At 31.0% G+C, this 24,575-nt stretch overlaps 1 long non-coding RNA gene across 1 annotated transcript in view; it reads right to left on the bottom strand.

Moving 5' to 3' along the window:
- Positions 1 to 24,575, bottom strand: part of LOC148275843 (uncharacterized) — a 104,756-nt gene that overhangs the window by 62,485 nt on the left and 17,696 nt on the right. Inside the window, exon 2 of the long non-coding RNA XR_015823928.1 lies at positions 7,672 to 7,748. This is a non-coding gene — a long non-coding RNA (uncharacterized LOC148275843). The remainder of the gene's footprint in view (positions 1 to 7,671; positions 7,749 to 24,575) is intronic.

The following is a 24,575-nucleotide window of genomic DNA, read 5'->3' as shown; positions in this document are numbered from 1 at the left end:
ATTGCTTACACGTGGACAATACAATAGACAGAACAATATTGTCTTGTTCCAACTCCGTGAATAACTTGATCGTGCAGGACATAACGCTAGGACAGTATGAAAATTCGTCCGCAGTTCACGCGTGAGCGTTGCGAAAATGAAAACAGGACGGCTTTTATTACGAGCTAGTTCACCAAAAATATAAAAAATTTAGACTAAGATGTATTGGAATTGTTAAAAGATGAACTAAATATTAAAAAACGAAAACGTGCGGGAGCGACGTGTACACTTCAAACAAATCGCTACTGTTATAAGGTCCTATCCGTGCTTATTCACACGAAAGCGATGCGCCTGCTCGCGGCGGGGGAGGGTGTCATTGTTCCGCGGAGATAGCCTGTCCGTCTATCTCCGTGACAATATGTCGGAACAATGTCCTCTCCTAAAAATGGCTGTTTACACGCTGACAATGGTCGAGTCCAATGATCGAGCATTGTTTTGTCTAAATGTAAACGACCTTTCAGGGGTATTCCATCTTTCCTGTATTCTGCTTCAAGAATATGGCGTTACAAACTGAAATATGGACATTGAAAAAACAGATGCTTGACACTCTGTGAAGAGTTATTACCGCATGGTAAAGATTTCGATCATCTCGAAGGTAGGTACGCAGTTTCACAAGGATGGGTGAAAAACTCATTTATTTTAATAAGAAAATTGGTTAACTCAAATGTATTATTAGTTAAACAGGAACGTGTACACGTGCAACTTCTATAAGTGTTACCTTTAACAACACGAAACGAGCAAATATGAGATGGAACACAATATAACTTGTGTCGCTCCACCTGTTTTATTCTTAATTTTACGAATTAAAAATTTACCCATAAATAGCACCCAAAATTGTGTTGAAAATAGAAACATTAAATAGCTCTTTTGCACAATCATCTTAAATTGACTTGCACCTCTATACCCAAATGCCACAGAATTGATCCAGAATAATTTATTAAAATACCTTTTGCATAGTTATGAACGCATTGCGACATATTCGTCAAAATCAAAACCAACGGGTCTATTTTTACACCTCTATTTTACCCCCGTGGTGAGATGATAGATTGCCCGTGTGAAAATAAGGGCAAATTATGTGAAACACGTTGTTCTTTTTATGTTTCTCGGAAAAATCAATTCTGACTTTTATCCAAACCAAAAATGTTGTTATTGAAGTTCTGCATGTGAAAAAAGAATCAGAATCCTAGACGAGCGTTTTTGACTCGATGACTGCATCATCACCATTTCTCAGTGGGGCATTGTTCTTATTCCTATTCTTATATGGGGGGGAGGGGGTCAATGCCATGCAAGCTCCTGATGACACTGCGACCTATGAAGATCTATTGCGACGGGTCCCATTGAAAAGTTCTCACCCCCCAAACCCAGATTTATAAAGAGCCTGGTTACTGTGTGGAAAGCGAGAGTTCTCATTTTGATAAATCTCCCTTTTTAAGCCCTGATCCGTAAAGTATAGAACTATTAGATATGAGGCGAGTTCTTTAAGATCCTCAGGTTTAACCAGTGGTCCCCCGAGGATGAGGCAAAGGACACGGCATTGATAACTCAAATGCACCGCATTTCGATTATATGTTACATAAAAGTAAGATGATCCGCACTACACTTCAGGTGACATGCAGGATCAATGAACTATTGCAGTTTAAACATAATTTAACAAGCATTTTTCTTACGTTCACCCCATTCAGAAGATGTATGAACTTGGAGAAAGTGAGGTTAGTATGGAAAGAGAGAGTATTATGGCGTTCGATTCTCTCTGCCAATCCATGAAACGGTGTGGTGGTTTGTTTCTTTGCAACACCGTGTTTTTTATTTTTCTCAAAATATGTGTTTTATCAATTATTAATGATTTTTTAATGTCCTAAAGCTGTATTTATTTATGCTAATAGCATAGAGCTGAGGACAGATTTTTTCTATTAAAATAAATATTTAGGTCCTTATCCAAACGTTTAAATCCAATGACCATTTTCTTTCAGTTTTAAATAAGGGTTTTAGAAAATGAGAAAAAAGTTGTGCTAGAGAAAACTCCCTGATTCGTAGTCCACGACATTACCCACGAGACAACAACACACAAACCACAGCATTTGGATTTAAATGAATTACTTATCCCTAATGGCCAGAGTGATTGGTATAGCACTTATCACAGACAACACTACTACAGAATAAATCCCGCCCATTAACAATTTACAATATACTTAAACGATTAATCCGGACTTTCTTAAGTCGATTTAATGTTACAAAAAGGCCAAATGTTTATCCCCGAAAAAACTAGTTTTCATATAACTTAAGTGTTCTCTCCATTACCTTTAGAAAACATATTTTAACTGTTGGTTGGGTTTCCGGTCGAGAATAAAATTGGTCGTTAGCCCTTTAGCACGAACTTTCGCATTTTAAAAGTAGATATTTATGTTTATTATGTAGTGTTAAATCGAATGTTTTCGACTCTCAGAAAAAAAATCACAAAAAACCAAATTAAGTGGAAGTAAGTCCGCTTTAGGATGTACTCGCTAGAGCGTTTGCCAATCATGCTTGAAGTCTTGGGTTTGATCCCGGTAGGGTAGACATGGAATGTTAATTTTTAAATGTAATAATAAAAATAAAATAATATTTAAAGAAGTATTTGCGTTCTTAAAACCTAAAAATTTCGATTTTCGGGGCCATTTTCCACGAGTTGTAAATAATTCACTATTATGAAATGGGAATCAAGTTGGGGTAGAGTGAAGTTCAAAACTCAGGTCTCTGATCCGTGAGTCCGCAACACTAGCCACGGGACTATAAACCGATTAACTGTAATGTTTTCGTTGTAATGTTCCGCTGAAATATTTTATGATTCTTGGACTGGATTTAAAATGTGAGATTACGCATTCAACGATCGAGATTTGTTTATGTAGCACTGAGTGTAATCGGGATATAATTATACTGTACTGAGTATCAACCAAACTTCTTTAATTAGTTTTTTATGACCATCAAGCGTTTTTGCCTAAGCAGGCATCTTAATTTTTGAAGTTTGATTGACTTTTACTTACTCGCACCCAGTGGCGCAAAGACAATCTAATTGCAGTATAGTATATGTATCTTGGTCACCTATTACATGAAGATAAAGTGATTAGTCTTACATTTCAGGTGCCAGTACAGCGACAGTGGATATTGGAGTGAAAAACGATTTTTTTTTTCTGGAAATTGGATTAATCAAATCATTGTTTTTCATTTGCCAGAAAAATAATCCTCGGACCTTTGTCTTTTTCTTGCACTTGGTATATATTTATGAACATGAGAAGGGAGATGACGATGTCCATCTCCGAACCTGTCTTGCTGGATAATCTTAGCGTATATTAGGTATATCTCAGGCACATTACAAATCTTTATAAATTCTTTAAATGAAATTTTTATTGATACCTTGAGAACAACATTGATTATACCTTTTTGTAATTTAAAAATTCATTTATGATGTGTAGCTGCAGCGAACTCCTATTAGTCCATATTCTAAATGAGATTGGCAAAGTGCATAGTATATTTTTTTGATATAATTTTTTCTTGTGATGTTTCCAATGGTTTTGAAAAAATACATCAATTTTATGAGTTTGTAAGACGTGTTATTTTAATACCAGTGTCCCATTTAAAGCTCTCACCTATTTCGAGCCCAGTTTTGGAGTGGACTGTTCTTTAAGAAGTGTGAATGAATTATTGCGATATAAGAGCATTCAAGACACGCAAAATGTAGAATAAACATTTCCTTTGTGCTTCCGTACAACACAAACTTCCCATCCGTGTCAAATAAACCACCATTTTAAAAGTACCTACTTCAAAGATAATCATGATTTTAAGAAAGGTAAATAGGACTAAATTAAACTCAGCTCATTTATATGTAACTTGCGTGTTTCGAAAAGAAAAGATTATTCCGCATACTTAGAAATGGCTACTGTAATATGTTTTTTTGGGCAAAGATTTAATTTTACAGGAAAAATTTCTCTAAAATGGATGGAAAACTTTACAAAAATCGATAAAAACACAATAAATTAAAAATATTTACACTTCTAATGTTGCAATCATTTACAAACTTATTCGCCAATCATAATCACTTACTTAAAAAAAAACTGTTTTTCGTAATGCAACTGCGAAAAAATGGTGACGTCACATTTAAGAATAAGAGCTGGGATTTGTAAATTAAAATGTTTGAAAAAGCATAACATATCAAAATAAAGCTAAAAAAACATTAGCTCAGTAATAAAAATAATAAAAACACTGAAGTTACCTATTATTCTCAACAGCTTTTTAAAATATACCGAAATCTTAAATTCCGAAAAAATATATAAAATTTTAACTGAAAGCTAGAATCAAAAAAAATAAATTTAATCAATCAAAAATATGTTTAAATACCTCTACGTTTTGTTATTGGGTAATGAAGTATTTTTTCAAATTAACTAAACAAACATCTTAACACTCCTATAACGCACAATAGATATCAATTTTTAAAATGACTTCAAATGAATTTAAAAAATCCTTCAATGAGGAAATTTAGTGTTTTAAAAAAAAAAATAACTTGTTGAAAAACTATTAGACTACGACAAATAATATTGAAATACATATTTTTGTATTTCGTATAATCAGCGCTACGATTTTAAAAAGTTTTGTGATTTTAAATATCACTTCACTTGTGAGGTCACAAGTTCTCTAAAGTGAGTTGTTCAGATTGGTGGGTTGGCTTTCCGGTAACAGAATATATATCAACACCGTGTCATTGGTTGATTTCAGAAAACTAGTGACGTCGTTCAAAGTAGTTCATTTTTATAAAAACAATTTTTTTTTTCATACCTTTTCAAAAAAATTTCGCCTACAATTAAATGCTCTAATTTTAACTGTGCATAAGAAAACATTTTTTTTGTCCAATTTCTCATAGCACCGAACTTCCTCATTGCATTCTTTTCCAATGTCTTCAGTGAATTGAAACGGCCTTCTTATTCATTACGCGTAATGACGAAAAAAAAATTTTTCTATTTTCACAACAGTGTTTTGAAATTATCACATGGGTTAAGTAAGCAGGACGGACTGACCGAACAAAAGAACTAACTGGGTCCTCATTGATCAATGCCTTTAACTTGACCTAGAACCAGGAGGAATGGAGGCGTATCATAGACTTAGTGCCTGATATTCCTTAAGAACTCAGCACTTAGCATTGAACAGCACGATGAAGAAGAGGATTATGATAATATAAAGAATTCTGGAACGAAAATACCACGCTTAATTTTACTCATTTTTCACACAAAAAGGCGTTCTTCATAAACATAATACTTGTGTTTATGAAGGACGCCTTTAATTTTGCAATCAGTGTATCTGTATGCTAGGCCGTTTGCGGGCAAAGAAAACATTAGGCGCACAAACTGCCAACCGATAAAGTATTATTACCTACAGCTATTTTAACATATTCTACAATATGTAAGGGCCAGCAGTTAGGAATTTTAAAGCTGTTTTGCCCTTTCATGCTAAATTAACGCTAAAATAAATAGCTTAATAAAAATATTATCATTCGTCATTGATTTAAAAAAAAAAAAAAATTTGCATCACAACAAGCCAGGAAGCCCAATTACAGTGGTGAATTACATCACAGAACATCCAGGCTTGAGAAAAATCACATTTATTTTTTGTGTTCTCACCGAACCCGGAACCTTCCATGTGTGAGTCAAGCATCTTGACCACTATACTATGGAGGCCGCCTAAAATATAAAGTAACATATATTTATAAAAGGCTATATATTATTTAAAAAAAACCGTATTGTGAGCAGTTTTTTAATAAATTTGGACAAATCTGATCAAAATATAAAGAATACTATTTCTGAAAAATAAATATGACACACAATACTTAAAAACACAGTAAGTTTAAAAGCAAAAACAAATTTGATACGATGCATCTTCTTGTTATTCTGAGTGTGCACAGTGTTCTGATAAAAAACATTAGACTCGCAAAAACGATATTGCTATTAAAATGGATGCTTTCTTTTGAATTTAGGGGGAAATTTGAGTAAACACTCTTTACTATTGATGTAATTATATTTAATACTCATATGAACGAAATATTAAATGTAAGCAAAGCTTGAAAGCGATTAGCTTAAAATAAATGGTAACACTGGTATTTGTATTTCCTTTTTTTTGAAACTTAACAGGCTAAAAAGCCAAACTACAGTGGACATCCAGTCCTGAAAATATCACATTTAATATTTGTGCTCTCACCGTGAATGGAATCCTCAATCTTTCGTGTGTAAATCAAGCATCATAGCCATTACACTACGGTTACCGGGTATGTTAAGATAGCGCGATTTGAGGATTTTAAAAGATTATCTGAGAAATACCGACAAGGATTAGGGACAATTTAAAAAAAAAGATGTAGGCTTAAAATTGTCTGAAAAAAGATTTTTGAACTAATTATGGAAATTCTAGAATAAAATTATGTATTTTGTCTCTTAATCGTTTCTCTAATTATGATACACATTCCATAAAACAATGTTATAATAAAGGTACATAAAATTTTAAGTTAGGTTTTATTTCAATTAGGAGTAAAATAATAATAGATAAATATATATATATATATTATTACTTTTTTTCAGCCGTAATACCCAACTATTCATATTATAAGTACCCAGTATAGGTACATTAACTAAATATGAAGCTAATTATTTAAAGTATATGATTATGTCTGGTTGGGTTGCCCAATCGAGCTGGAATAAAAAATATTATTATTATATAGCATGGGCGAATCATCTAAATAAGCGATTATTGACAGTTTACCGTTATATTTAAATTCAAATAATAATGTTTCATAATAACTACGTTTATGAGAAAAGAAATAGAATAATTGTTATTTGTTAAATATCACTACCACCAATTATATATTCCTATTAAAAAAATATATATATAAAAAGTGCGCCCTGCGCCCAGCCGTTCTCATTGAACGATAACACTAGCTGTTACCTCAGTTTATTCCCCTGTAAAAAAAAGTGCACTATATTTTACATCTTTAACACAGTCGCGGTTTTTTTGTACTAAAACAAGCTTGCAGATTACAAATATTATTTGAAGATTCTCCATTTGGAAACTAGTATTTTTATTTATTTTATTTTATTTTATTTGGGAAATCAACAGTTCTACATACATATTTTTAGCAAACAAACAGATATAGTGTATTAAGGAACATTATTTCGAAAGGACTATTTTTCTTTGATATGGAACCGTTGATATATTATTATGTGTCACATAGGACATGTGGCGTTTGAAGTTGCCGTTTTTGGTTTTATTCTATTAAAAAGAAATCGGCCAGTGCTCAGTGTTAACATTTTGATCACAATGGAAATTTCTGCTGAATGTTATTGTGGTATTTTTTAATAAGCATTTGAAAAAGTGTAGTATTAAATTAGTGTAGAATAAAGCTACGCATATTGCGAAGTTAATAATAATTGTTGTTTGAGTTGATTTTCACAGAACCACACAAAAAATAGGCATTTATAATTATGTAACTTAAGAAAATATATTATACACTTATATGTAGGTACAAATAAATGATAATTTTTTGTAGATTACATCTAAAAAAATCACAGCTCACCACTGTTACACAGTATATTTTATAAAATCAAATTTGATAAAACTCACCTGGTGGTAAATTTTTGTTGTAATCCGGGTCAAGTGTAAACCCACTGCTATCGGAGATGTTTGGAGAACACCGGATACTAGAAAAAAATTCAATTGATTATCAAAAATGACACTTTAAAAACAAAATTATACTAATGTCGATTGATTTTGGAACACAACCAAATTCAAAATTATCAAAAAAATATGCAAATGTAATACAAAATACATTCATTTAGCATATTTCAAAAAAAAGTTTTTACCCAGAATAATAAATCTACATGTTAGTTAGAGTCATCGTTAAATCCTTAATTCTTGAGGAATGGTTGAACGCAAAAAATATCATTTTTATTTAAAACTTGAGTCTTAACAGGTAGTCTACTACAGATATTCGCTTATCTCCAGACTCCACAAATATAGTTATAAGCATGATGATAAGGCGGATATATTTGGTTCTGAGTAAACTATATACTCGTAAATTGAGTCTGACTTAATTGATTTACCTGCGAAATAATTCTTAGCCTTTTTTCAATGTTTGAAAATGTTATTTAATTTTTTTTTTAAATATTTCTGTTGTTTCGCAATCTAAGATTTTCGATATATTTTTAATTTTAGTATAATGTCAAAGGAATGTAAGCAGTGTATATATTACAATAAATTAAATCCACATTATTACAACACAAACGAGTTTAGTACAAAATTGAACTTTTATCTTCTGTTACATATAAAACTAAAATAATGAGTCATTTAGAAATACACAAAATTACACCCAGAAAAAACTTTAATACATAATAATACTGTCTCCCATAATTCTCCACCCCACCTTTTCTATTTATATTTATTTAACATAGTACAACATGCATGCAAAACATTTCACAGAAGGGATTAAATAAGTCTAGGCATCCGCAGGTCTTATAACCTGTCATTGGCTGGTTTAAGTAGCTATTTTAAACACTGTGTAACATTCATTATGCTGCCTCATGAATCCACCTGGTCCAAGAAGAAGTATATCAATTGTAAAATATTTTCAGGCGAAATAATTCAATCAAATGAATCTCACCCACAACAGTAAAGGTTTGAGCTCTTTAATTTCCCAATTGTTAACATATTATAGAGCTAAAGGAATGTAGATAATCAAATATAGGAATAATGGTGATGTTACATTGTGTAAAGTGGCCACGCAAACCAGCCAATGACAGGTCATATGCCCTATAGTTCTTAGACTTCTATATTCTCTTCTGTAAAATTTTCTTCATGTCTGTTGTAATGTTGTTAATATTAACAGTTCCCTAGGGTCATCGTCTACAAAAATTTGGATTAACTCAAAACATAGTAGATATATTTATTTATACAAGGATACGTACCAGAAAAAAATAATAACGTATCCCTAAATCCATGAGGCCAAAAGCCCTATGTTGCGTTGGGATATAAAATAAGATAGTGGAATGTGGAAGCATACATATTATTCAAGAATACAAATATAACATTTATTACACTACCATCAATTGTAATCAACAACTGGACAACCAATTAATAATATTTACAAATCTATGCAATGTCTGTCTCGCAGCCGTATCTTGCAATGTATACATATATTCACAAAAAAATGTCCGACTTAGCCATGTTTAAAACACTAATAAAGAATTACACATCAAATAAATGTGTTGATTAAAAAAAATATAAAACAAAACGGAGAGGATTTGATAAGAAACTGAATAAATTTTCTAGGTTATGTTTTATTAATATTATGCTGACGCATTGCATATTATATTTACTATAAATAAGTCTAAACAAAAAAGGAAATTTTGTTTCCTGGTCTAACAGCTATTCTAATGGCGCCAATTATTACATACATTTACATAAATGCCAAGGGTTTATGGTAATGTATTTAATGCTAGAATTATTCCGCTCAAGACGGATGGTGGTCATTTATATAAGTTATGAAATAATAGCATAGGTGGGTTTATATTTCACCAACGCAACTCCCATTTCCAAGGATTGAAAAGGATTACATAAACTGATTAGTAAACGTGAATTTTAACTATCAAAAGTGGAGGGTATTAACACAAAAAGCGTCCTATCGGATCGCATTACGAAAAAAATATTGATGTTTTTGTTGATTTTTTTTGGTTAAATTCCATGTTATTGATTTCGATAAATATATCAATACAATCCCACGGTTAAGTTTTTGTAATTTTTTATACTATTGTATATTTCTATTTTTTTTAAACTATATACATAAAAGGAGAAAAGAAAATATTTTGAATAAATTTAGAAGGTACTTTTTTATTTGATAGTAATTAAAAACGGATTTTTTTAAATATAAAAAATCATACTTTGTTTTATTTGACCAACAAGCGCTTTTGCCTAAGTATGCATTTTTAGGGCTGGTAAATTGTTTACAACATTTTAGTCTCAATTAGAGTCTAATAACAATCATTCCCAGCAATAAACTAAACTGTTTTGCTAATTGGATGTTATTTTGTTTTCTGATTAAAAAACAAATATTTACCTTATTTTCTTATTTTTCAAAAACGTGTAAAATAGTCCTAGTTTACTTAAGAAAAAGCGCTCGTTGGTCAAATAAAACAAAATAACATAACTCAACCAAGAAATTTTATCGTATTATGTTAAGAACTACATGCCTCGTTCCACAAAGAGTAAAAAAATCGCTGTTTAACTTTATAATACTTCAGTTATTTACTACAAAACTGTGTAACATTCAGCATTCTGCCCATGTTTGAACATCCACATTTCCTCAACTCTTCCATCTGTTGACTTTTGTGAAGAAAAATAGCTGAAACCTTTATCATGTGGTTCAGATTCATCCGGCTGAACCAATTCACCTACTAGGCAACGCCTGAAAACAACTTGCCCTTTTTTATACTTTTTTATTTACCAGTTAGTTAATTCAACTTAATTTTAAGTAGGTTTATCCAAACGCTTACGGACTGGCTGGCTTTCCTCCCTAGGGAGTTATTTGCAAATTAAAAAAAAAATATTAAAAAAAAATAGAAAATTGTTTTCAGGAGTTGCCTAGTAGGCAAATTGGCCACTTTAACCAGCCAATTTCTCAAAAATATTTTTCCTCTATATTGTAACAAATTTAGATCTAAATAACTCCCTCGGGAGGAAATCAAGCCAGTCGGCAAACAATCGGATATAGTCAAAACAGTGATTTAACATAACGATAAACTTTGAAATGAATGTTTTGTAAATAAAATATTTTATTTTTTTATTACTTTTTTATGTACCCAATATTTATTTTTTGTGAATATTAGATTATATATTATTTTGTGATGTTTTATTACTTCTTCATGTTAGTGGGTCGTGTGCGAAAATCTGTATTTTTTTTGGCAAGTCCAGTGTGAAAGAAAATTAATTTATCAATTTATAATTCGACTTTTTTCAGGAAAATTAAGGGACGCGAAAAAAGGCGAAAGCGTTGGCTAGCGATAGGGTCTTGGAGGTGGCTGGTGATGACCACATGCTTCAATTATGCGTCAATGTGGAAAAAAGAAAAAGATACGAATTTAATATTGAATGTAGTTATCGGGCGCAGTAATGTTAATTATATGTTCCGCTAAAAACAGCCAGGCCTCTTTCATACAAAAAACGGTGATAATCACCTTTTGAAAATAGTGTAGATCACAAAAACGGCATATTTCAATTTGCAGAAAACACCCACAGCACTAAAATATTTTTACGGTTTATATGCTGATATCGATAGCTCTAGAAATCTAGTTTTCAATATGTTTAATAAATGTCACCTCATACATTCAAAGTTTGATTAAGGTATTATTTAATATGAGATCTGCCTGTTATCTGCGAAATGTATATTTTAGGTTTTGTTGTCAGTCAGATTAAAAAAAACCCACTAAAACTCCTTTAGGACACAATAAAGTTATTATGTCAAATTAAGAGTTTGATTTTTTTTGGAAAGTTACAGCTATAAAATCAAAAAATATAAAAGTAGATTGTATAGAAAAAAAACATGTTATTAATAATATTTATCAAAAAAAAAATTATATGAAACAAAATTAATTACACAATGATACATAAAAGTTTTACTTGGGCTCGATGTTTTCTGCAAAATGCACATTTTAGGTTGTGTGATCAGCTAGACACGAAAAATTATAAAAACTGGTCAAATACAAAATTGTTTTTTTGTAGCATGAAAAAAAAAAATGTTTTCACTACATACGCGTTAATTACCATTTGTCAAAGTAAAAACGGTTTGTAGATTAAATTATTCATTCTTTTCACAAAAATGCTATTATCTCAGTTTCACTTTTCTATGGCTGGCTGCTTTTTACATAACTACGTTCGATAAACATGAGTTTTATGTTCAGGGTAGTATTTTTAAAAAATTTGTATCTTTTTTTAGGTGGTTGTTATGACCTTTCCCATCTAACAGCAACTTAAGAATTCTTTAAACTAAATAAGCAATTAAATATTACTGAACCCTTTAAACTAGAATCCTTACAATTTATACACAAATAAGCCTCTTATGTAATTGTAGATGAAGAACTAAAACTTGAAAAACAGTATAGTAAACATATACACAATACGAGAATATCAGAAAAATATCATATGCAACCTTCTTAAACGAGACAAGGACAGTCGAGACTAATAAACCCGGGACTAAAATTATACAATAAACTACCAGACAAAATTAAACAAAATAATGTATAAGAAAGAAAATATTATTATCAACAATAGAGTATGAAAACAAAAAAAAAGTAAAATAAATATAATACTCCGTAAGGGTTGATGAATAAATTTTCAAATAAAAAAAAAATATTAAAAAAACGAATTATTCAGCATAGGACTTTTGATTTGTAAATCTGCAATACAACCACGGGATCACAAAGCTGCTCATATGTAAATAAATATACGGACTAAACGAGGTTTTTATTCAACAAAGTTGAAATAGTAAACAAATCTTCGAATTGTAAGCTATTCATATTTACTGTTTATTATCCCATAACTTTTCAACCAGTCAATGGGAGCTGCGTGCACGATGCGATTTAAGATGTTTACTGAATATATACATACAAAAATGTTTTGCCTTCACCACAATGTACGAGTATAAAAAAGTTACACGAATTCGCGCAAATTTATAGAAGACAGATAAAATTGACTACCCACGAAATAGAGTATTGCATAATATGAATCGAGACATTTAAGGACATCGTAAATTTTAACCTAAATAAAATTGACGTAATATCATTTCTAGGCCTAGAATAAAAAAATCTAGTCTTGAATTTATCCTTCGGAGAAAACATTATCACGCAACCGTATTAAAATTATTCATAAATCAGATTTGTTTAAAAACTACACTAAAAAGGTTAAAAGATATGGACTGGTATACATTTAAGTAAAAAAGAAAAAAACACATTTATTATAATGTTAATAATTAAGTGTACGTTGAGATTAATGATAATCTCTCTCTTTTAACAGTCTTAACAACCCGTGTGCACCAAAATATAAAGCTGAAAATTTCATTTACCTTTCTGATCATGGCCTATATTTGCTCTTTACAGGAAAGAACACATTTCGTTCCGCAAAATACCACAATTTTTTTCAACAATTTTTTTCCTCTTCAAGGTGTCAGACTTTGGAATAAACCGCATCTTCATATAAAAAATGCATATTCCTTGGTTGCTTTTAAAAAACACCCGAAATCATTTTACTCGTATATCCTTAGAATTCAAAGTTCTTTTCATTTTTATTCCTTTTTTATCCCAAACCCCCTTTCTATAACACCCCAAACCCAAGCACAGCCTGTTTGGAAAGAGCTAATATAGAGTCGAAGAATATTTGCAGGACAAGATAGCGTGGCATTAGATTCGTGATTGTTAATTTTAATTTATTGATTTTAGTTTTTTGATCTAAATTGTGGTGTTGATTAGAATTTATCCGTTCGATAGGTTTATTTTATAATTGTTATTTTTGTTTTAAAAATATAATTTTATTAATGATTATAAGAGATTCGTTGAATCTTTTATAAATAATAATAATAATCACATTTCTCATTATAAAACGCGTATAATGAGAATAAAAAAAATGTACATGTTTAAGCTCTATCTGGCCAATAAAAAAAACAGCTTTAATTTAAAATGCTATAATTATAAAATAATATTATTGAACAACAAATTTTGAAAATTTTTCACGAGTGCGTTTTTGGTAGGCTAAAAGATATTTCTTTAAGCTTAAAGTCCGCCAAAGGTCATGTGTTTTTGAACTTAATGAACTTAAAGTTTAAATTAATATATATATATTGTTTAAACAAAAGATCATAAATGTTTATATTTAATGTTTAAACTATAGGTTCATTAAATAACAAAAAAGTTTTGATAATATGTTATCGATAAAGTTTTAGAGCGCCAGAGGCAAGGCATTTAATAAAATCGTATCGATCATTGTAAAAACATAATAAAAGATTTTTTTAAATACACAGTTATTTAAATCAGTGTTTTATTTAAATAGCATGCGTGAATCGCAAAGAGCTTTTAAACGATTCATGAACAGAGTACAAAAAGCTGTCTCGAAAGCTTTCTCATTAGACGTTGGCTGTGACCTAGTGCCAGTTAACTCACGCTGTTAATTGTGGTAAATTATTATTATGCGCACGATTTGTTCTCACGTGAGCTTCTTATGCGCAAACTAATTCATTTCAACCGACCAACTGGCCGAGTCATTTTGCAACCCTTTTAACTCACGAGAAAAATATTTGTACTCGTGAGTGCATTAGTAATACCGTGTAAAATATAATATAATTGCGGAATTATTTTTTTTAAGGTAATATCGTAAAGAAATATCTTTGTCGCTCAACACACCGCGTATACACAGAATAGGAAATGAATATTTGTACATTTTATCTTGATATATTTAACTTGAGTCTGTGAATTCAAATCATCTCCAAATACATATGTTACGAGTACAATGTCAAATACTGAGAATTTGTAAAAGATACTTGCGCCACATTATTTTATGTACCAAAACCACTTTTTTATATGCGTAGTTTTATATATAAATATATTATTTTTCTTATAATATATTAATATTTTTATGTTAATTTGTATTTTTGTATACAAAAAATTATACTTTTTATAAACAAATCAACTGTTATGAAGTTATGATTTTAATTAAAAATAGTTAAATAATAATACCCCATCCGCACCTAATTGTGTAAAGGACATTGAATTGATACACCGATAGCAGCGTATCTTCATAATTTTCATTACATAAAGGTAAGATGGGGTTCGAACCGTCAGTAGGGTCGCAGTGAGTCACATCTTGTTGGAGGGTGTGATTCTATAAAATGGTGCGAACGCCCTGTTGCATTTCACCGGAAACACTGCTGACTAGTCCAACTCGTCGGCGTCCACGTCGCGAACCTCGGGCAATAGGATCACACGCATAATTGTGTGATCACAGCAGATGGCGAGAGGATGAAAAGTGTTTCTGACGCCTCCAAACCAGAACCAACCAGCCAAGGGTAGGTAACCCCGATAGAAAAATCCACCAGAGAAGGCAGTAGGAAACCACGTTGGTCATCTTTTCCTAGGAATCATCCAATAAGCAGTTTTGTCCAGTTTTGTCGGAGCAGGGCCAAGGTGATTTCGTTGTAGTGATCGCCAACATCGGGGGGACCTGATAAGGCCCCGCAAGAGAAAAAGTAGGATTATTAGTCCTTCGCTTCAGATGCCAGTCCTAGGACTATAAAATATTACGTGAAAAAACTCATTTTTTAATCAATGTTAATGTCAATCATATCGGGAATCAAACCTGAGATCTCCTGCATGATGGGCAAATGCGCTGACTATTAGTCTTGGAGATGGACGTTCAACATTTAGGTAAATTTAAATCTACTCATATTTAAACACGTTTATTTTACATTTGTGAAAAATAAATAAATATATATATATATACGTTTAACCACTTCACTGATACGTTTTTTATCATTTACTTTAAGCATTGTAAGCACTTGTAAAAAAATAACTTTAAAACAACTTGGTTTTTAACAACTTTTTTTTTCTTCCGACCAGTTTCAAAGCTACACAAGCTTCTTTATCAAGGCATACGTAACTTGTATTATTATAATAAATGACCACAATGTTATTGCTTCAAACATAAATTTTTATTACTGTACATATTTTTAAATATTTTTCATAAAACTGGCGAATTAGTGAAATTTTTCGTAACACTCTTATTTAGATGAAAATTTACCCATTCGGCAACTTTAACCAAAAAACGAGATCGATTGTAACACTAGGAAAATGTTTTATTCAAATTTTATGGTACACTCGTAATTCGTTTTATGAGAGTAGAGTACAAACTAAAATCAATATTCAAGTTTGTTACTGAAAATTTTTGGTGGAAGCTCATTGTAATTTATTATAGAAAGAAAAGACGAAGGATACTTTCGTCTTCAAATTCGAAATAACCAGTGATATGTTTCATTGCTTTTGCAAGCAAAAAGAAAGCGTTCCTCTGTTATTGGTGGCGTCCGTTTACTCCCAACTGCAACTGAAGGAATGTCTAAATTGGGTATGAAAAAATGTCTTTAAATGCTCATCTTGATGCTCGGCAATCGCAATGGGAATCTTCCCCTTCAGGGAGAGTTATCTTTTTTTCTCCTTTAATTTGTCAGCGCTTAAAACCATCTTGGGTTATCCCCGATCACTGAACTACGCAGTTTTTATCAGGTCATGGTAAATTTAATGACAAATTATTTGTTTTCAATATTGTTGATTCCCATTCGTGCTGCTGCGGATATCCTGATTAATCTTTTGAACACATTCTGAGATTTTGCCACTTTCTTCCTCTTTATGATTACCAAATAGAGCTTCTTATTACTGTACGTGGCCCTGTTATAGGTTCTGTCAGATATACAGATCTGGTGGCTTCCAAAAGTAGTTTCAAGGCTTTCAATAAGTTTTGTAATCATTTCGGCGAATTGATCATGTTCAATCAATTTAAATCCCAGTCTGTGAAATATTCATTTAGGGAGAGGGAACATATTCAAAACAGGACTATACTAAATAACTTAGAAATTTTACAAATTAGAAAGGCTGTAAATAACAATTTAAATATTATTAACAAATTAATAAATTTAAGCAAAAGTCTTATTTAAAAAAATAAGTGGTACATACAAAAACAGTTATTTCTTTATTATAAAACGAGCTGAACCCGGCAATGCTTTGCTATTTCTAGATTTTAGTATTTTACGGTGATAGGGACTTTGATAAAAACGTATTTGAACATTGTTTTTTGTCACTGTCTTGCAGATGCTTCATCAATACTGTGTAAAAAAGACAACTTCATGTCGGACCTTTTATGCCGTACTAAATTTGTCAAAATCAACATTTCGCTGTCCCGTTTTCCATATCTTAAAACAGAACCGATTATGTGTTTTTTTTAAGGCAAAGTTCCAAAATAAAACTAAATGAATTGGTGCCTTTTTGAATTTTGTTTTGAACGTTTTGAATTTTAAAAATATTTATCATATTTTGCATAACAGGCGCCCAAAGACAGCCATTAAAACTGGTCATTTTTATAGGTTTTCGTAAGGTTCTACTTCTCATTATTTTTTATGTTTTTTAACAATTAATAAAAAAGAACAAAGAAATAGGGATACGCTAATGGTAAATACACATAGTGCGTAAAAAAATCACTGTTCAAGTGCCATGATCCAGGGAGAAAATACAAGAATACGTTTGTGTGAAGAAAAGTCAGACCACGTTTCCTCTTAAGATTAAAAATTATTAAGTATACTTACAAAACTTTACTTTATAATAACATATTACAACAGCGATAAAGAACATTTAAGAGAAGGTAATATAGAAGTCTAGGCATCTATAGGGCTTATGAACTGTCAATGGCTGGTTTAAGTGGCCACTTTACACACTGTGTAACATTCACCATTCTGCCCATATTGGAACATCTATATTCCTTCAATTAGGAAAGAGCTGAAACCTTTATTTATGCGGGTTAGATTCATCTAATTGAATTATTTCACCTACGTACTAGGCAACGCCTGAAAATGTTATTTTTTCAATTTCTATACTTCTTCATGGACCAGGTAATTTATCAACAATATTTTGAGTTTGTCCAAATTTAACTTCACAAACATCAACAGATGAAAGAATTGAAGGAATATAGATGTTCCAATATGGGCAGAATGGTGAATGTTACACAGTGTATAAAGTGGCCACTTAAACCAGCCATTGACAGTTCATAAGCCCTGTAGACGCCTAGACTTCTAAATTACCTTCTCTTAAATGTTCTTCATCGCTGTTGTAATATGTTAATATAAACAGCTCCGCAGGGAGTTGAATCCAGTCCTTGTCTACAAAAATTTGGACAAACTCAAAATATTGTTTACTTTATAATGATAAATGGCTCAATGTTAAAAAAATGGTGTAAATTTTCATTGGTAAGTAGGTACCAAAGTACTTGTTTATGATTGGATTCTAAAACTTGCAAAAAATAATTTTCAAATACAGAATTATTTTTGCGAATGTCGACCTCTGCTTTTCTTACCAACATGGGTGCACTTTATGCAGGAAAATGATTTAAAAAAAAGACATTTAATGTTATTTTATTACTACTAAAAATCCAGTAATAAATGGGTACAAACTATAAGGAATTTAAGGAAATAATCTATTCAATTATTAATATGAAGTTAGCAAATTAGGTGGTTATAAAACTATTTAAATAAAATGTTGATTTCTAAAATTATTCGATTATAAATATATTTCATTTTTAAAAAAATGTTATTTTAATCGTTTTCCGGAGCGGAATGTTGGATTGATCGCCCACGTAGTGTGATAATATTTGCATTGCCGATTGTCATATGTTTACGTCTGCTGTTATTTTGGCTTTGTCCCAAGGTATGATGCTACACGAGTCTGGGAGCAACACATGGCGAGCCATAATCTACACGTTCACTTGTTTATCAAAATACGTTTAGAATTTATATACCTAAATGTTTATTCTCTAATAGATATTTTAAGTTGCGATCAAAATATACTCGTATGTAGTTAATGAAATGACAAATTACACGTGTATTTCAATGTTTTGCAATAGAGAGGGAAAACATTTCTGAGGGGACAAAATGGAAGTACAGCTAAGTGTATTAGGGTGGGCAAATAACTGTTTCTTCCGAATTTTTAAATAAAAGTGGTCTAAAAAGTTGTCTTTTGAATTACTAGTAATGCAAAAACATAATAAAATATTCGATACTACTTCTGGCCCTCAACCAGAGCATGTAGTTTTCAAAAAAGTCGATTATTTGCGCTAAACCGGCTGTCATTTCGTATTTAAGTAAGAAAATCAGTCCAATTAAATGTTATATTGTGCATTAAACCTTATTTAACAAGCATTTAAGGGCGTGAGTTGCACTTTGTGTTGTATTAAATGGGTAGCATTGTTTTAATGAGCTATTGTTTTCGTCAATATTAGCCAGGCGCTCAACGGAATCAGTTCCGCGGAGTGTATTTTTTTGCGTTTTGGTACTTTTAAAACGTGTTCGAATTCGTTATGTGATTAAGTAATATCTTTACTAAAAAAAATAAGAAGTTATCAATATAGATAATATTTCGGTAAAACGTTAGAACTATAGATAAATATTTCTTTATTACCGATTTTCTTTTTAATGGGCATCTTTAAACCGGTATTCATGAGTCTTTGGTACCAAGAGTATCAAGAACCATGAATATTGTAATTTTGAATAATCTCACTTTGTATGTTTATCTGAGAGAGTTCTTTCAACCTCTATCACAACATGGACAATCTTTTCGTTCTAGCAACGAAAAACTTTTTCAATGCCCATTTGCCACTAATTTATTATCTCCTCTTGACAGTTGTAGCTGCTCGATTGTAGAATAATCTACCCACTAATGTCAGAGACGTTTTTTTATTCACATTAAAATCACGACTGAAATATGTAAATATTTTCGTTTTCCTTTCTCCTTCCTCTTTCATCCCATTTTTACCCTCTCCTCTCGTCATGGTATAGTGTAGATGTTTGGTTAATTTATATTTCCAAAAAAAATAAAATTTTATCATTGTTTTGTTTTATTATGAAAATGTTAATAATATGTGTACAATTTGTTCTTAAACTACTGATTTCATCAAATCGAGCGGTACCGAGAAGTAGGAAAAAATTGCCTTAAGGCAATATACCCAATGCCCACCCTTATATGCATACAAACTGTATATGTTTAGATATGTTTATAAATAAGTATAAAGTGTTTAAATTAATAAATACATGACGAGACGGACTTATCTTCACTCAAAAGGATATCGTGATTAGGATTTTTGCCTTTATTTATATAATACAGTTCTGAGTGTAAAAAAGAACCGGAACTCTGGACAAACGTTTTTGACTCGATGGCTGCTATCAAGAAATTGAAATAATTTACATGAAATGATTTCATATTTATTTTGTTGATTTTGTGATTGTTGTTTAATTTTTATCTAGCTGTAAAATAATTAAAAGTAAGTCAATTGATGATACAGTAGAGTGTAGATTTTTAGTCAATTTTTGTGTATACAAAAAAGTATAAGTTTGTTAATATACCTAGAATATGTCCATATAACGACTATTTTTTTTCTCAAACTGAACAGTTTGTTTAGCTAGGAAGAAATTGCCTTAAGGCAATATGCCTGACCTCATACGTATTTGTATATGTATATGTATGTAAAATTTTCAATAAATAAATAAAAACAAAAAAGTAATGAGAGGATAGTACTTGAATACAACTTGTAATAACCCAAGGTTCAGTGTGCTTTTAAGGCAAAATATAAAACTCATCAAGCGTGTAACCTACGCCTAAAATCGTTGAGTCATGATTGCTATTGAGCTGGTACTTAACCAAACCATCACACTTCTATGAAAGCACTTTTACCAATATTACAAAAAAGTGATATAGATTTAACTTTGTTGCAACAGAGAGTGAAATCATTTTTGAGAAGGAAAATGAAAGTCTAGACATTTAAAAGGCTTATGACCTGTCATTGACTGGTTTAAACGACCACTTTGTGGGTGAAATTCATCCTTATTAGGTGCAATAAAACAAAAAGGCTTCTCTATAAGCGATGAGCGAATTATTATTCTGAGTGATTATGTCTTTATCTATTAATTCTAGTGAATAAAAAGAACGTGAGCTGAACTCAAAATATTATATTTAAGCGGACAAAATGTGCTTTTGATACTGTATTTTTTAGTTGATAAAAAAAACAGAATAATTGCATGTAAATATTGGCAAAAATTTTTTTTATTCATTTTACAGAAAATGAATCTACTCGATCTAATTGTGTACTGGTCGTTTTTTAAAAGTAGTTACGTAAAAAAAAATATCAATAAAAAATAAACCTTGGTTTTATTGATAGTTTTATTGATAATGATGTTTATTTGATATGAGAAAAAAGTTTGCAATCTACAACATTTTTTTCCTATTTCAAATGATTTATTTGGAATGATGTTTCTGCTCCATGAAATAAAAATTCGTTTTCCTTTTTCTAAATTAAAAAAGAAACAAAATGGTCTACATAATACGTATTACCTGAAAGTAAGACATATTTTTGATAAAGAAAGTAGTAGACTGAAGGGATGAAAATTTAAGGTAATATTTTAATGAGATATTATTGCAATGACCTAATTCTGATTTTTACAAATGTTTACAAGGCAATAAATACTTCTTCAGAAATCGTATGGAGGTCGGTACAGCAACATTATTTCTACAGTTGGCCCAGAGTAAATCGGCAGTCAATTTCACAACGCAATTGACGTCAATCGAGACGACATTTCTTCTTTTCCCGATCAAAATGGACTGCAGATATTATTCTTGGTGCGGTATTTAGCACAGATGAGCTTATTTAGCAGTCTCAGACGAGATAATAATATAAGTAATGCTCCATTATCCCATAAATAGATACTGTCCCATCACTATTGTACGATTTGCCAGAATTCGTAATGCTAGTTAAGTAGTCTCGATTATCTTTGGATTTGACCGTCAATCGCGAGTTAACTGGTATAAGTATATATTTTTTTCGTTAACAATATAAATTACAAAATAAATATTGTATCTTAATTTGGGGTAACTCGTGTGAAGAACAATTAAAAATACCCTTTTTTTTTCTTGTGAGGATATAAATACACATGAAATATAATATAAATAATATTATTTATTTATTACCTACGCTCAGAGGGCTTTAATGTGACATACAACAAATGTTAGTGTCTTATAAACAACAATTTTCAAAAAAAGATCAAATGAAATAATATGCTTTATTACTAAAGAAAAATACTGCATATAAGTAAGAAGGTACAAAATTAAATGTGTTTGAAAAATTATTATAGTTTTAGGGGAAAAAAAAGAAGTTTACAGCGGGTATTATTTAAGTGCGACCTCATGGTGTAATGGTCAGCGCGTTTGTCTAACATGCAAGAGGTCTCGGGTTGGATTCCCGATATGGTTAATACGAAATATTAGTTTAAAACGGTGTTTTTTGCACTATAATATTTCATAGTCCCAGGACTGGTATCTGAAGCGTAAGGCTGATTATCTTACCTTCATGTATAAAAATGATCAAGACACGCTGCAAAGGTGTACCAATGCAGTGCCCTATGCACCATTTGTTGCGCAAAGGAAATGATGATTATTTAAGTGCAGGTAAGCAAAACAAAAAAAAGTAAGAGTGGTTTTATAGCATTCGAATAATAAAAATTATTTTGATTTTAACGCCGTAATTTTTTTTTGTCTAAAAACTGACAATGGAAAACGAAACTAATAAATCACTTTATCCATATTAGTTTCCGAGCCGGCGTGGTCCGATGATTGGGGAATCAACAAAATATTTTTTTCTACAAGACGCCACAAAAAAGGTAGACTGCAATCTAATAAACATTAAAAATTATTTTAAAACCACATAAACCACAAATAAAATTACAGTTATTGAAACTGGATTAATAACTTTTAAGAATAAAATATGGAAGTCTTGGCATATACTGGGATGACCTCACTAGACGGAGTGGTGAATATTACGCAGTGCTTAAAATGGTCATTCAAAATAACGAACGACATATTATAAGCCCCGTAAAAGCCTAAACCTACATATTCATCATTACTGTTTTCATATCTATCAAATTCACATATTCAGTAGCACTTCCAATTACAGGCATATTGTTTTGAGATATAGCCTGGGTGTTAATTGATAGTGAGATGCAGAAAGATATCTCTGAGAATGACCTGCATAGCATTATCAACAAGTGTTTTGCTGTACTTAAAGGAAATAGGGCAGCGAAATGATTACCTTACTACCACTTGTTATTTTTAACAAGTTTGTTATCGCAATTGCTACAGTAAAAAATGCATATTTAAGTCACTTAGGTGTCTGGCGTTATGACGGTTTAATCGCATAAGAAAAATACATCATTTTAAATGGAAAAAGAAAAGGGAATATTTAATTGGAGAGTATTTTATGAATTAAAAAAATCTTTTTTTTTCTAGATTTGTTGTTTTTTATATTTAATATACTCAATAAAAGTAAAAGTACTTAATTGTTACGAACTGCTTAATTCATAATATAACTTTAAAAAAAGTTTATTTATGTATTCAAATATTTTTGGTGATTTTTAAGTCTGCCTGACCACACACCCTAAAATCTCCATCTTGCAGAAAACAGACAAATCTAGTATTGAATGATGCTTTTTACAATTTCTGTATGTATGAGGTGACATTCTGTATTTATATGTTAACAATATGAATGGTGAATGTTACACAGTGTGTAAAGTGGCCACTTAAACCAGCCATTGACAGGTCATAAGCCCTGTAGATGCCTGGACTTCTATATTACCTTCTCTTAAATGTTCTTCATCTCTGTTGTAAAATGTTAATTTAAATATGTTTTTTTTACAGCTATTTTTAAACTAATGCAGTTTTATCAAACATATATTTTTTAAACAAAGATTATTTTTACTAAATTTGTTGCAGTATAGAGGAAAACATTTTTAAAAAGGGAATATGGAAGTCTAGGCATATACAGGGCTTGTGATCTATCATTGGCTGGTTTAAGTAGCCACTTTACATACTGTGTACCATTCACAATTCTGCTTATGTTTAAATATCTAAATTTCCTCAAATCTTCTATCTGTTAACTTTTGTGAAGTATAACAAAACAAAAGTCACAGAGGACAACAGATGGTAGAAATGAGGAAATGTGGATGTTTAAACATAGGCAAAACGGTGAATATTACACAGAAAAAAAAATGGATAAGTTTTATAGTCCATTTCTATAAATTAAAACATAAAAAAGCACTAAACTTCTTCGTCAAAGCGATCAATAAAATTATAACACATTCCATCTGATGATGTTTTTTTTTGCACCACAACAGGCCAGGAGGCCCAATTACAGTGGTGAATTACATCATAGAACACCCAGGTTTGAGGAAAAATAACATTTTAATTTTTGCGTTCTCACAGGGAATCGAACCAGGAACTTTCCACGTGTGAGTCAAGCATCTTGACAGCTGATTGTGGAGTAAACAATCTGTAGCCTTTATTATTGTGTGGTAATTGATATGATTGAATTATTTCGCATACTAGACAACGCCCGACAACAATTTTTCATTAATTTTACTTTATCTTGGACCGGGTGGATTTATCGACAATGTTCAAAGTTTGTCCAAATTTTGTTGATAATGTGAATATTTTTCAAAGGCAAAATTGTATATAATAATGAATAAATTCCTGTAAATAAAAGTGTCCACTAAGTGAATATATTCCTGTCAACATTTTTGTTTATGGTAGATTTTTAATGAAGTCTATAAATAACACATTATGGTGGTGCGTGATATTACCGTTATGTGTGGGGATGTATGTTTCGTAGGAAAATCCAGTGGGAGTAGTCTATCT

Source organism: Micrasema longulum, unplaced genomic scaffold (assembly GCF_059751315.1).
Source record: "Micrasema longulum isolate JH-2025_06_02 unplaced genomic scaffold, ASM5975131v1 h1tg001335l, whole genome shotgun sequence".
Taxonomy (NCBI): domain Eukaryota; kingdom Metazoa; phylum Arthropoda; class Insecta; order Trichoptera; family Brachycentridae; genus Micrasema; species Micrasema longulum.
The sequence above is the reverse complement of the archived record's forward strand: the minus strand, read 5'-3'. Positions and strand labels throughout refer to the sequence as shown.